Source organism: Chinchilla lanigera, unplaced genomic scaffold, assembly GCF_000276665.1.
Source record: "Chinchilla lanigera isolate Chin_1 unplaced genomic scaffold, ChiLan1.0 scaffold00052, whole genome shotgun sequence".
Classification (NCBI taxonomy): Eukaryota; Metazoa; Chordata; class Mammalia; order Rodentia; family Chinchillidae; genus Chinchilla; species Chinchilla lanigera.
Window position 1 is genome coordinate 4,182,300 of NW_004955453.1, and position 11,570 is coordinate 4,193,869.

Here is an 11,570-nt window from a genome sequence, read left to right on the forward strand (position 1 = left end):
GGGGTCGCCAGCCGCTCCGGACACGTGGGACACGCGGCACCCGCCCACCTCCACGCCCACTCCGCCGCCCCGGGGCCCGGCGGACCCGCCCCGGGCTGGGTGGGGGCACCTGCGGACAAGATTCCGTTTCCCTTCTGCTGCCCTTCCCTCCTTCCAGGCCTCGGGCACCCGCACCTGGGCCGGGCCTTGGAGGAAGAGGGACCGGGCTGCGCGCAAAGGCGCCACTGCCCGGGCAGAAGGCGGGGGAGGAGACCGTGCTACCCGGCTCGGACCCTAGCCCGGCCACGGGGTACCCCCTGCCTCCGAGGGTTCCCCCATGACCAAGGAGAGCCTGCTGTGGCCGGCCCGACCTCAACAACCAACGTGAAACACCTTTTCATCCCACTGCACGTATTTCACTCAAAACCCTTTTCGTCCCCAAGCCTTTATTGATCTGCTTGTGTGCCAGGCGCAGTCCTTCTTGGGCTGCACACAGACACAGACCAGGGAGCGGGCATGTTGGCCTAGGCTGTGGGGTGATGTCCCAGGCAGGTGACCTGGAGGACCCTCCAACAAGGCCCTCTGCTGGCCCCTGGCAGTCCTTCTGGTCCTGTTCCATGTTGGGATCCCAGGACTGAGCATACAGGACTTCAGAAATGACCACCTGTAATCCCAGCTGCTAGAGAGGCTGGAGGGGCCAGGGATATAGCTCAGCGGTAGAAGCTCCTGCCTGGCAAGCCCGAGGTCCTGAGTTCGATTTCCGGTACCAAAAAATAAATAAATAAACTAGAGAGGCTGAGGCAGGAGGATTGCAAGGTCAGGGCCAGCCTGACTACCTTTAAAAAGACCCTGTCTCAAAATAAAAAATAAATAGTGTTGGGGATGTAGCTCTCGAATTCCCGGGTTTAGTCGTTGAATGATTTATGGTCTGCTGATAACAGGTAATGTTCATCCAGTGGCCATAACCTGCCAAGCCCAGTTCCAGGCCTCGGGCATGAGTGGCTGCCTTGGCTCTAGAGGCCTGTGTGGTAATTACCCCTGACTGATAGAGTGCAGAGAGGACAAGACCAGGTGAGGGGCCTTTCCTGCCCTGGGCACACAGGGAAGGACAGGAGGGAAGGACCCTCGCTGGGTCCCAAATGTGTCAAGAGCCCCTTCAGCCCTTTCTTAAGGTTCAAAGGTCCCTTAGAGGGGGAGGAAAAGTTTGAGGAACAATGGAATATTCCAAGACGTTGTACACTGTGGTCAAGGAATTTGAAAGCCCCTCCAGGCTGAATTCCAGAGGGGAACCAGGTCAACACAGACCTGAAGGACCCGGCTAGAGGAAGGCTGGGCTGCAGCCCGAAGTCCCATTGGCCAGGCTGCCTGTCTGTGAGGGCCAGGTGCAGCTCTATTGGCCCTTTTATCCCAGTCTGACCCACCCCATCGTGCTTGGCCGCCCCCTTCCCGCTGCACAGCCTGACTCTTGGATCCTCTGGGCCCTTGATGGACAGCTAGGATCGCTGTGCGTGGCCTGTAGGCTCACCTGTCACCTGGGGTCTCTGGAGGCGCCAGGGGAGGGCTGGACACGGCTGTCCCTGAGAGGGTTTGTGAGCTCAGCGTTGAGGACTGGGAGGCTGGGATGGCTAGGTCCCAGCCTTGTACTTCCTGGCTGCCACTTGGGGCAGGTGGCTAATCGCCCTGAGACCTCAATTTCCTGCCTGTGCAGAGCTGTGTGAGATGACGCAGGGGAAGCACGCACATCAGCGTCCCCTGCCCGAGCATCGCGCTGACGGTGGAGGCGGCTGCCAACATTGTGACTGTTACTATCTGGCCTGCCCCATGAGACCCCGTCTCTAGGAGGGTGCAAAGGGGGCCACAGTGGGGGAGCTGGCCAGATAAACCAGGGTTTGCAGGTGGGGTCCAGTCCCGAAACACTACTACGATGGAATTATTTCGCTTGTGCCTGGGCTGAACTCAGAGTTCAAATGAGTGACAAATACATGAGTTCCTGAGGGTGGATGGGGGTGGGACTGGGAGCCTGGCGGGGCCCTGAGCTCCTCAGCGTTGCACATCCCCGGGTCAACCCCTCGGGCATGGCAGATTGCTGTAGAGCAGCGCAGAGCCAGGGAGTTGTGCAAGGCCCCCCTGCAGGTGCAGTCTGCAGCCCCGTGTGCCATGGCTACAGGCACAGCCTCGGGAGGGAGCCTGCTCGCAGGAGGTGGGTGGGGAAGGAAAGGGATCAGGTGCACTAGCAGGTGTCCCAAGCCATTTGTCAGCTGTGTGCTCCAGCTTGCTGCCAAGGAAGGGGGCCTCCGTGAGCTGGGACATGAGAGGGTCCCAAAGACCGGTCCGCTTTCTCCCCTCCCCATCTCTCCTTCCTCATTGCCTCTTTTGACAGCTCACTTCCGCTTCCTGCTCCCCGTTTGCTGGGGATCCGGACCCTGTTGGTGGCCACAGCACAAGGAAGGTGCAGGCAGACGTCTGACCCGCCAGGGGACATACTGGCCAAGTGCTTGCGGGGGACAGAGTGGGGCTGACCTCAGCCAGAGGGAACCAGAAGCAGCATGTGAGCAGCCTGGGTTCCCTTGGAGAATGAGTGGGGGACACAGGCCCCCGGCCGGCTCCTCCCCACAAGGGCTGGAAGAGGAGGAAGTGGCCCACAAGGAGCCGCAGCGGCAGCGGAGACGGAGGCAGGTGAGCCTGGGGGCGGAGGAGGCAGTGTCTTCAGCGCAGGCGATGTCTTTGGCCAGGTCCTGAAAGTCCCCTCACTGGGGAAGACTGGGCAAAGGAGCCTGGATCGCAGGAGCTGGGCTGAAGGGAGGGAGGCCCAGAGGGCTGGCCGAAGTCCATGCGCAGTTCTCTGGCCCCTTTCCTGTGCCCGGGCACCTGCCAGCTGGTCGGGGGACAGCCGAGGACACCCATGGCTTTGTAGAGGCTGAGCTGGGCAGCCGGACAGAAGCCAGAGTTCAAAGGGGCCCAGGACCCAGGGGCAGGGACAGCTGAGAAGCCTGTCAGGGAGGCCAGGGTGGAGCTGGGGGTGGGCTGCCGCTCCCGAGGTTGCCCATGTCCCAGCCAGCACCCCGGGCTCTCAGGCGCACACACAGATGTGCACACCCCAGCGCACGCAGAACTGCATTGGCACAGACATGTGAGCACACGCACCCTGGGGACACAGATGTGCCGAGAGGGACATAGATGCACAGAGAAGCATGCATGTTCAGAGACACACTCACATACACACATGTGCCCTGAGACACCGGTGCACTCATCATACACAGATAAATGTACACCTGTGCACACATCCACACATGCCTATGGGCTCTCCTGGGTGGGAGGGACCTTCCTCAGCCAGCTCCTCTGCTACCAGTGAAACCTTGTCTGACAAGCTCTTGGGAACAGGCTCAGGACTAGGCAGGTCCCTGCTGCATTCCTGAGCACCCTTCTTTGGTTGACAGGTTTTTGAGACAGGGTCATGATATATGGTTCAGGCTGGCCTTGAACGCAATATGTAGCGCAGGTTGGTCTGAGCTCTCATCTATCCTCCTGCCTCAGCCTCCTGAGTGTGGGCTGAGCGGCCCCTTTTGACAGTGTCCCTCCTCCTGGGACCCTCCGAATGTTGTCCAGGAATCTTCAGCAGCCCTGGCTTCTTCCCTCAGCAGGCCCCAGCCCCCCTCTGCTCAAATGTGCTGTGCCCTTCTGAGTTGGGCGGGCTCCTGCTTGCCTGTCGGATCCCACGCTCAGGCCCCCTCCCTGGAGGAGGTACTTCTGCCTCTTCCTGGCATCATTCTGTCCGCTGCCACTTCTGCCAGCACAGTGGGTGCAGACGGCAGGGTGGACCCTTCTGTCTTCCTGGCGGGAAATGTGGGGAGCGCAGGCCACAGCCAGAGCTGACAGGGTGTCCCCACCCCAGGGAGACAGCGGGAGTCTGCAGCCCCACCCCCGGCCCAGGCGTCCAGACTCTCGCTGACACACTCACGCCAGGGTGGCGGGCCTGGTCCTGGACAGCTGTCCCCGGGCTGCGCCTCCCCCTCGGCCCAGTGACTCACAGCGCTGCCGCCCGCGGCCGGCGTGGGACACACAGCCGCCTTTCAACCCGTGGCTCAAACACTAGCTCAGTCTTCCTCAGCGCCTCCCTCCGCGGCAGCGCCGGCCACGCCAGGCCCCCTCCTCTCCGGCACAGGGCTCCTGTCTCTCGTCAGCCGGCCCCGGGCCAAGCCGGCGCTGAATGGCGGCCTGTTCACCGCTGGCCAGCCGGGCACCGTGGGCCGCCTGCACCGGGGTGGCCGGTGCATCTGCTCCCCGGGCCCTGTGGCCCAGAGGGCTGCATCTCTTGGGGGTGCAATGCAGAGTATCAGGGGTCCTGTTTCACAGAGGACAAGACAGGCTCCGTGCTGGAGCTGGCACCCCACTTCCATGCTTTTAAATCTTTAAAAGTTTTTGAGGCAAGGTCCTGCTCCGCAGTCCAGGACGGCCATGAAGTCACTATGTGGCCAAGTGCTGGGATCACGGGCCAAAAGGGCCCAGCTCCCTTGGTCGGGCTGATGAGAGCACCTCCCCAGGGGGCAGTGAGGAGGCGGAGGAGGGGCCCCAGGCGGTGCTCACCTCACCCAGGCCTCAGTTCGGGCCTCTCAGCGGGCTGGGCCGTCCCAGCACCCCACCCTGCGGCCCAGCAGCACCCAGTCCGAGGCGGGGCCCGCCAGGGCTCTTCCTCAGGCTCCAGAGGGGACCTGAGTTTTGGAGTGCGACTGAGCACACCGGAAAAGGAGTGCGTGCTCCACCCGTTGCTGTGGGGTAGGGCCACAGAGGAAGCAACCTGCAGAGCCAAAGTGGGCACCAGGAGTGAGTGCAGGACTGGAATCTTGTATCCCAGACTCAGAGGCCCTGTGGTGACAAAGAAATGCCCCTTCCTAGCCGGCAATGTTGGTGCACATCTCAGGAGGCTGAGGCAGGGAGATCTCAGAGATTCCAAGGCCAGCCTGAGCTACACAGTAAGACCTGGACTCAAAACACCAAATACAAAACAAGGGCTCCTTCCTCACAGACGTTCACGCCCATCCGGGAAACTGCGTCTGCCTGTGCCAGCTCACAAGGGCAAGGGCCTGGGCTGGTGTCATCAAGGTTGCAGAGCTGGAGGCAGGGAATCATGGACTCTGACCTAAGTCCTGAGGGAGTGGGGCAGCCTGACTCTGCCTCACAGAGAAAGGCAGCTGACTGAGGTGTGCTGCTTGGAGCCACTTAGTTGGTGGCAGTGACCATGGCAGCACCAGGAAGTTAATGTGCTCACCGCACACAGCTGCCATTGTCACCGGCTTTGGTTTTAGGACCCTGGGACTCTTCACTTGTGGTTTTTGTGAGCTATGACTGAAGACTCCTGAGCGGTGACGTTATTGTTGTTTCCTTCGGTCTCCCGCAGGCAGCCTGCCCTCCCGGCCCGGGAGAAGGGACAGGGACACCCAGGGCTCGAGCAGCTCTCAGCCAGCCGCCTCTGCACAGGCTTGGGGACAGCAAAGGCCAGGGAGCCTTGAGAGGTTGTAGGTTTCTCTTCCAGGAGGTTTCTCTTCCACCATCCCGGGACAAGTGGTCTACGAGCGGCCCTGTGCAGTGGCTGGGTGAAAGCGTGCGAAGGCCACAAGGTGAAGACGCAGCCTTGTCTCGAGACAGTTCTAGCTAAATGGACGCACCTTGAGACCATGCTCCGCAGCGAAATAAACTGGACACACAAGTTCAAATATCGTGAGGTTTCTCTGGCATGAGAAACTGAACGTGTAAATGAGGACCAAAATGTAGACTAGGTACTGGGAGATTGGAAGAAAATGTTCACATGAGAAGGGGAACAAAGGAAGGGGGAGGGGGAAAGGAAGAAAGGCCCCCCCCAAAAAAGAATGGAAACAAAGGTTTTGTAAATAAGGAGGGGAAGGCCAGGTGTGGTGGCGCACGCCTGTAATCCTAGCACTGGGGAGGCTGAGGCAGGAGGATCGCTGTGAGTTTGAGGTCAGCCTGGGCTACAAAGTAAGCTCAAGGCCAGCCTGAACTGCATAGCAAGACCCTGTCTCAAAAAGACAAAAAAAAGATATACATAATATAATAGCATTCACTTGCAAAGGTGACCACTGGAGATCGGTCTGTCCTCTGAAGCGGAGGCCCCAGAGCTCAGACCCATGCTACCAGTTAGTCCAACAGGAATGAGAGGGCCCGGGGCATACTCTGCCTTCTCCCTCTGGCCAGACCGTCATCTCCATGGAGCAGCCCTGGGTAATCATGACTATGGAGGAATGAGAAAACAGCCTGTTGCTAGACACAGGTGCAAGTCTCTCGGTCCTTCTTTTCAATCCTGGCCTTCCTTCCAGCCATCATACCTCAGTGAAAGGAGTCACTGGTGAGGAGGTAATATGCTATTTTTGACAACCCTTAGGCTGTAACTACTTGTTAGATCCTTCTTGTGTACCTCTGTCTTCCTGAGAAACCACTTTGAAGATACAACCATGTATTATAGCAGCCACTGATATTTTCCTACTAAAAAAAAAAAAATAATAATAGCATTCACCATAAGGGGTTTGTACCTGTACGTGACATATCTTTTTTGTTGTTGTTTTTTGTCTTTTCGAGACAGGGTCTTGCTATGCAGTTCAGGCTGGCCTTGAGCTCACTTTGTAACCCAGGCTGGCCTTGAATTCACAACAATCCTCCTGCCTCAGCCTCCCGAGTGCTGGGATTACAGGTGTGTGTTGCCATGTCCAGCTATATTATGTATATCTAAATTGTACCAATATTGCCTGGCAAGTGCAAGGTCCTGAGTTAGATTCCCTGTACCACAAAAATAATTATACCAATAAAATAAAAAGTAAAAAAAAATAACTGCTTCTGTGTCACAGCTTGAAGTGGGATTGTTCGTTATTGTATAACAGAAAAGACACAGTGCTGTGGCCTGGAGGCAGACTGGTGGCCACGGGAGAGAAAAGACCAAGCCTGGTGTCTTCGAGCCACGCAGAATCCCCTAGAGAGAAAGCCCAGGAGGTCCCAGGAGAGAACAAGAGAAACAAAAAAGGGTTCCTACAGCACAGACAGAGCCAGTGCACACAGGGAGAAAGCGCCAGTGAAAGGAGAAAAGAAGGGAAGAGGGGAAGAGGAAGGAGGGGAGAGGGCTGCCACTTTTGGGGTGTGTGTGTGAGAGAGAGAGAAAGAGAGAGAGAGAGATAGGGTCTCACTATGTAATCCAGGCTGGCCTTGAACTCACTGTGTAGCTCAGGTTGGCCTTGAACTAGCAGCGATCCTCCTGCCTTAGGCTCGCCAGTGCTAGGATTGTAGACACGTGCCACGCCTGGCCAGGGATGCCATTTTTACCTAACGGTGAGAGATCGCAGCACGCCGTGAGCCCTGAAGCTGCCCCCACCCGTCCCAGGCCTCCTCCCTGATGCTGCCACCTGCCCACCTGCCCCACACTTCCTTCTGGGAAATCCCACATCCCTGCAGCTTCCTTCTCCCAGGATCCCTGAGGGGCACTCCAAGGTGCATTCCCGGAACCTCCGGTCCCTTCATCCGGAGCCGGAGCCCGTCTTGCCTCCCCTTTCCCCTCCATCTGCCCATTCCATGCACAGATTGAGCAACGAAGGCAGCAGACCTGGGCCAGGCTCCAGGAGGGAACCAAACACCCGCTACGTACAGCACTGAAAGCGTGATTCCTGCAAGAAAAAACAGATAGCTGGACTTCACCAAAATTAAGACTGTCTGCTCTTTGAAGGAGAAAGAATGGAAGGACAAGCTACAGCCTGGGAGAAGCCACTTAGGAGGCGTGTGTCTGACATGGACCGAGAGTAAAGAATTCTGCAATGAGATAATCAGAAAACAACCCAAAGGGAAAAGTGGTAAAAGGATGTGAGCAGACCCTTTGTCCAAGGAACACACAGAGAGGGCAAATAGTCACACGGCAGTATGCTTAACATCAGTAGTCACTGCCTAAGTGACTAAATTGCCCAGGCTGGGCTTAAACTTGCAATCCTCCTGCCCCAGCCTCCCAGAGTGCAGGGGTTTACAGGCACGCGCCACCATGCCTGACTCCCAGTCAGAGCGAAGCATCTCAGTTTATGTACACACATTCTGTGATATTTGCACAAGGATAGAATTGCCTAATTGCCTTGGAAGGTAGGGCTGCCCTTGAGTGACACATGACCGTGGGCCCACTGCGGGACACAGGATCCGGGGTAATAAACAGGAATGGATTACGGGCACACACGACGAGGCATGCGTTACAACACGATTATCCTGAATGAAGGAAGCCAGACAGAAAAGAGTACCTGTCATGTAACTAGACGATATGTACAGAACTCTAGAAAGTGTAAACAAGTCCTTGAAGACAGAGGAATCACTTAAGGATGGGCTGGGGTGGAAGAAAGGGGTTCCAAAGGGCCCGAGGCAATAGTGGGGTGACGTGTATCTCCTGCATTTACTGTAGCGATGTTTTCAGGGGTATTTACATAGATCAAGACCTGTCACATCATGTACTTTACACACATGCCGTTGGTCGCTGTCAGTTAAACCCCAATAAAACGTTTAAAAGGAAGGGAAGGGTGGGGAGAGAGTTTTTAATGGGTGCGGGGTGCAGCTGGAGGGAGGAAAAACTTGGGTTCTATAGAGAAACTGTGATCTACAACAATTAATTGGATATTTCCAAACAGCTAGCAGAGAATTTTATTTACTTTATTTTGTTATTTTATCTTAGATTTATGGTGGTCCTGGGGACTGAACTCAGGGCCCTGCACATGCTAGGTAAGCGTTCTACAGCGAGCTGCACATCTTTGGCTCTTTTCATTTTTTATTTCAAGACAGGGTCTTACTGGGATGCCTGGGCTGGCCTAGAACTTAACGATCTTCATGCCTCAGCCTCTTGAGTAGCTGGATTACAGGTAATGCTGCAGGGTTTGGCTAATAAAGAGGATTTGAATGTTCCCAGTACAAAAAGTCCATATATGTCTGAGATGGTAGATATGCCCGTTACCCTGATTTGATCTTTTTTTGTGGTTTTTTTTTTTTTTTTTTTTTTGAGACAGGGTCTTGATATGTAGCTTAGATTGGCCTCCAACTTGCTGTGCAGCCCAGGCTGGCCTCAAGCTCATGGTGATCCTCCTGCTTTAGCCTCCTGAGTGCTAGGAGTACAGTCATGCACCACCATGCCTGAATTTGTGTGTGTGTGTGTGTGTGTGTGTGTGTTTGAGACAGAGTCTTGCCAAGTAACCCAGGCTGGCCTTGAAATTGTGGCACTCCTGCCTCAGCCTCCCGAGTCCTGGGATTACAGGCATGCACCACTATGCCCGGCCAGTGCTTGGTTATTGGAGAAGGCAGCATTGAGGCTCAGCGGTGGCTTCACTGAGGCGTGAGGAGGGGTAGTAGCTGGGCATGGAGCCCCTGAGCGAGGCCCTGCTGTGCAGGGTCAGGGGCCACCCGCCACCTTCCCTTCCCTGGCTCTTTGGAAATGCAGACACCCGGGCCTCGGGGCCCTGCCCCAGGACTCACATGCATGACTGAGTTCGGACATGTGTCAGGCCCCTCCGTGCCCTCTCCTGGCTCACTGCTGAAGACCCTTCCTTATACGTGTGTGTGTGTGTGTGTCCACACGCTTGAGTGTGTGTCCACACCGGTGTGTGTGTTGTGACTGCAACACTGCCAACCGACAGAGCTAGAGCAGGAGGGCTGTGGAGGCCTCTGGGAGCTGCAGCCAGGCAGAGGGAAGGAGGCAGAGGAGGAGCCTGCGCAGGGCACACATCAGGCAGGGAGCTGGTGCCGGGGCAGTGACATGCACCACGGGGACCACAAGGGTCTCAGCGCCGAGACCTGCCTAGGACCAGGGAAGGAGTCCAGTGCCAGGCCTGTCTCTGGGGTGGGTGTTCCGGGTCCCTGGTGCTGACCCTTCCCACCATGAGAGGGAGGGTAAGACTCTGAGCCTCATCCTGCCCGACAGGAAACTTCTAGAAGGACAGTGAGTGACAGGGGAAGGGGCACATACCTGTAATCCCAACACTCAGGAGGCTGAGGCAGGAGGATCACTGCGAGTTTGAGACCAGCCTGTTCTACATAGTGAGAGTCTGGCGAAAGAAAGAAAGAAAGGAAGAAGAAAGAAAGAAAGAAAGAAAGAAAGAAAGAAAGAAAGAAAGAAAGAAAGAAGAAAAAGAAAGAAAGAAAGAAAGAAAGAAAGAAAGAAAGAAAGAAAAGTAGAAAGAAAGAACAAAGAAAGAAAGAAAAGACGGTAAGAGTGAGTGCACCCCTGGGTGAGGGCGCAGGCCTGGCTACTGGAGGGCTGGGCTGGTCCACTTCTGGGAAAGAGCAGCAGGTCAAGCTGGGCCACGCCTTCACGGGACCCTGTCCTGCATTGGAGCAGCTGCTCCTCTCTACCTCTTTCCTCTCGAAGCCCACAGCTCGCCCTTCTGTGCCCCAAAGTCCCCCAAAGCTTCCTCTGATTCACCGCTCAGCCCTGTGGCTGGGCCTGGCCTGTGGGTGTGAGTTTCCGGCTGGCCCAGGACACCACGCTCCTGAGCATGTGGACGACGACACCTCGGCTCTGCGCCTTGCTCAGCCCCTTGGCCCTGACTGGGGTCCCTGGGCCGTTTCTGTCTCCCCTGGCTGCCACAGGGCTGGCAGGATAATAGGGGCCCTGGGGACAGAAAAGCTGCAAGGCTCAGGGCCACAGCTGGCCTGAGACAGGGGCAGGGGGACGTTTTCAGAGGCAGCAGACCTGAGATTCTGGAGAGGGGGCCTAGGATTTGTCCTGACCTGCAGGGGGACAGCAGATGTGGGGGCTGCTGACTGTGGATGTTGGGGAACCAGGCGAAGAGGAAAGAAAACAGCACCGGGTCCTCTTGAGTGACAGCAGCAGCCCCACGGGACAGGAGGTCCTTTGGGGACGGCTCAGTGGGACCGGGACCCTGGGGTTGCAGGTCATGGCCCCGGCTGCCGCTGTCTGTGCTCTGTGAGGTTTGAGGGCAGCTCTGACTGGTGCAGGTGATCCACGCTGGCGCTGGACTCCCCCAGAGCAGCCCCTGCAGGGTCCTGGGCCAGAGACCCGCGGAGCGGAGGACCGTCTCCCGTGCCCACAGTAAGCGTTTTCTGTAGCCAGGCCGTGGAAAACCGGGCTGTGCATTTCGTATTTCGGTGTCCGGATGCACGGCTGACGAGTGCTGCCGGACTGTGGCTCTCGAACTTCATGGCCCAGCCAGTCGGCCTGCAGCAGCCGCTGTGTGTGACAGTGACCTGACAGACCTCGAGCCTCGTGAGGAGGTTGCTGCCACCAGCAGAATCCCGAGTCAGCCAGACCTGGGGCCTGGCCCTGCCCCCGCAGGGCTCACGGGGCCCTGGCCACATCGGCTCCCCCTTCGTCCCTTCAGGGTCGCGTATTTACACACATTGCGGAGCAAAATGCTGTAGTTTTGAAATAAAAACAAAGGCAGGAAATTGTTCCGTTTTTCCTTTTTCTTCTTGGTATCAAGAAGCAAATTCAGGACCTTGTGGTTGCCAGGCAGGTACTGTGCTGCTGAGCTACATCCCTGGCCCAGGAAATTGTTCTTTTTTTTTTTTTTTTTTTTTTTTTTTTCATCTTGTTTCAAAAGCTCTTTGCTCTTCAT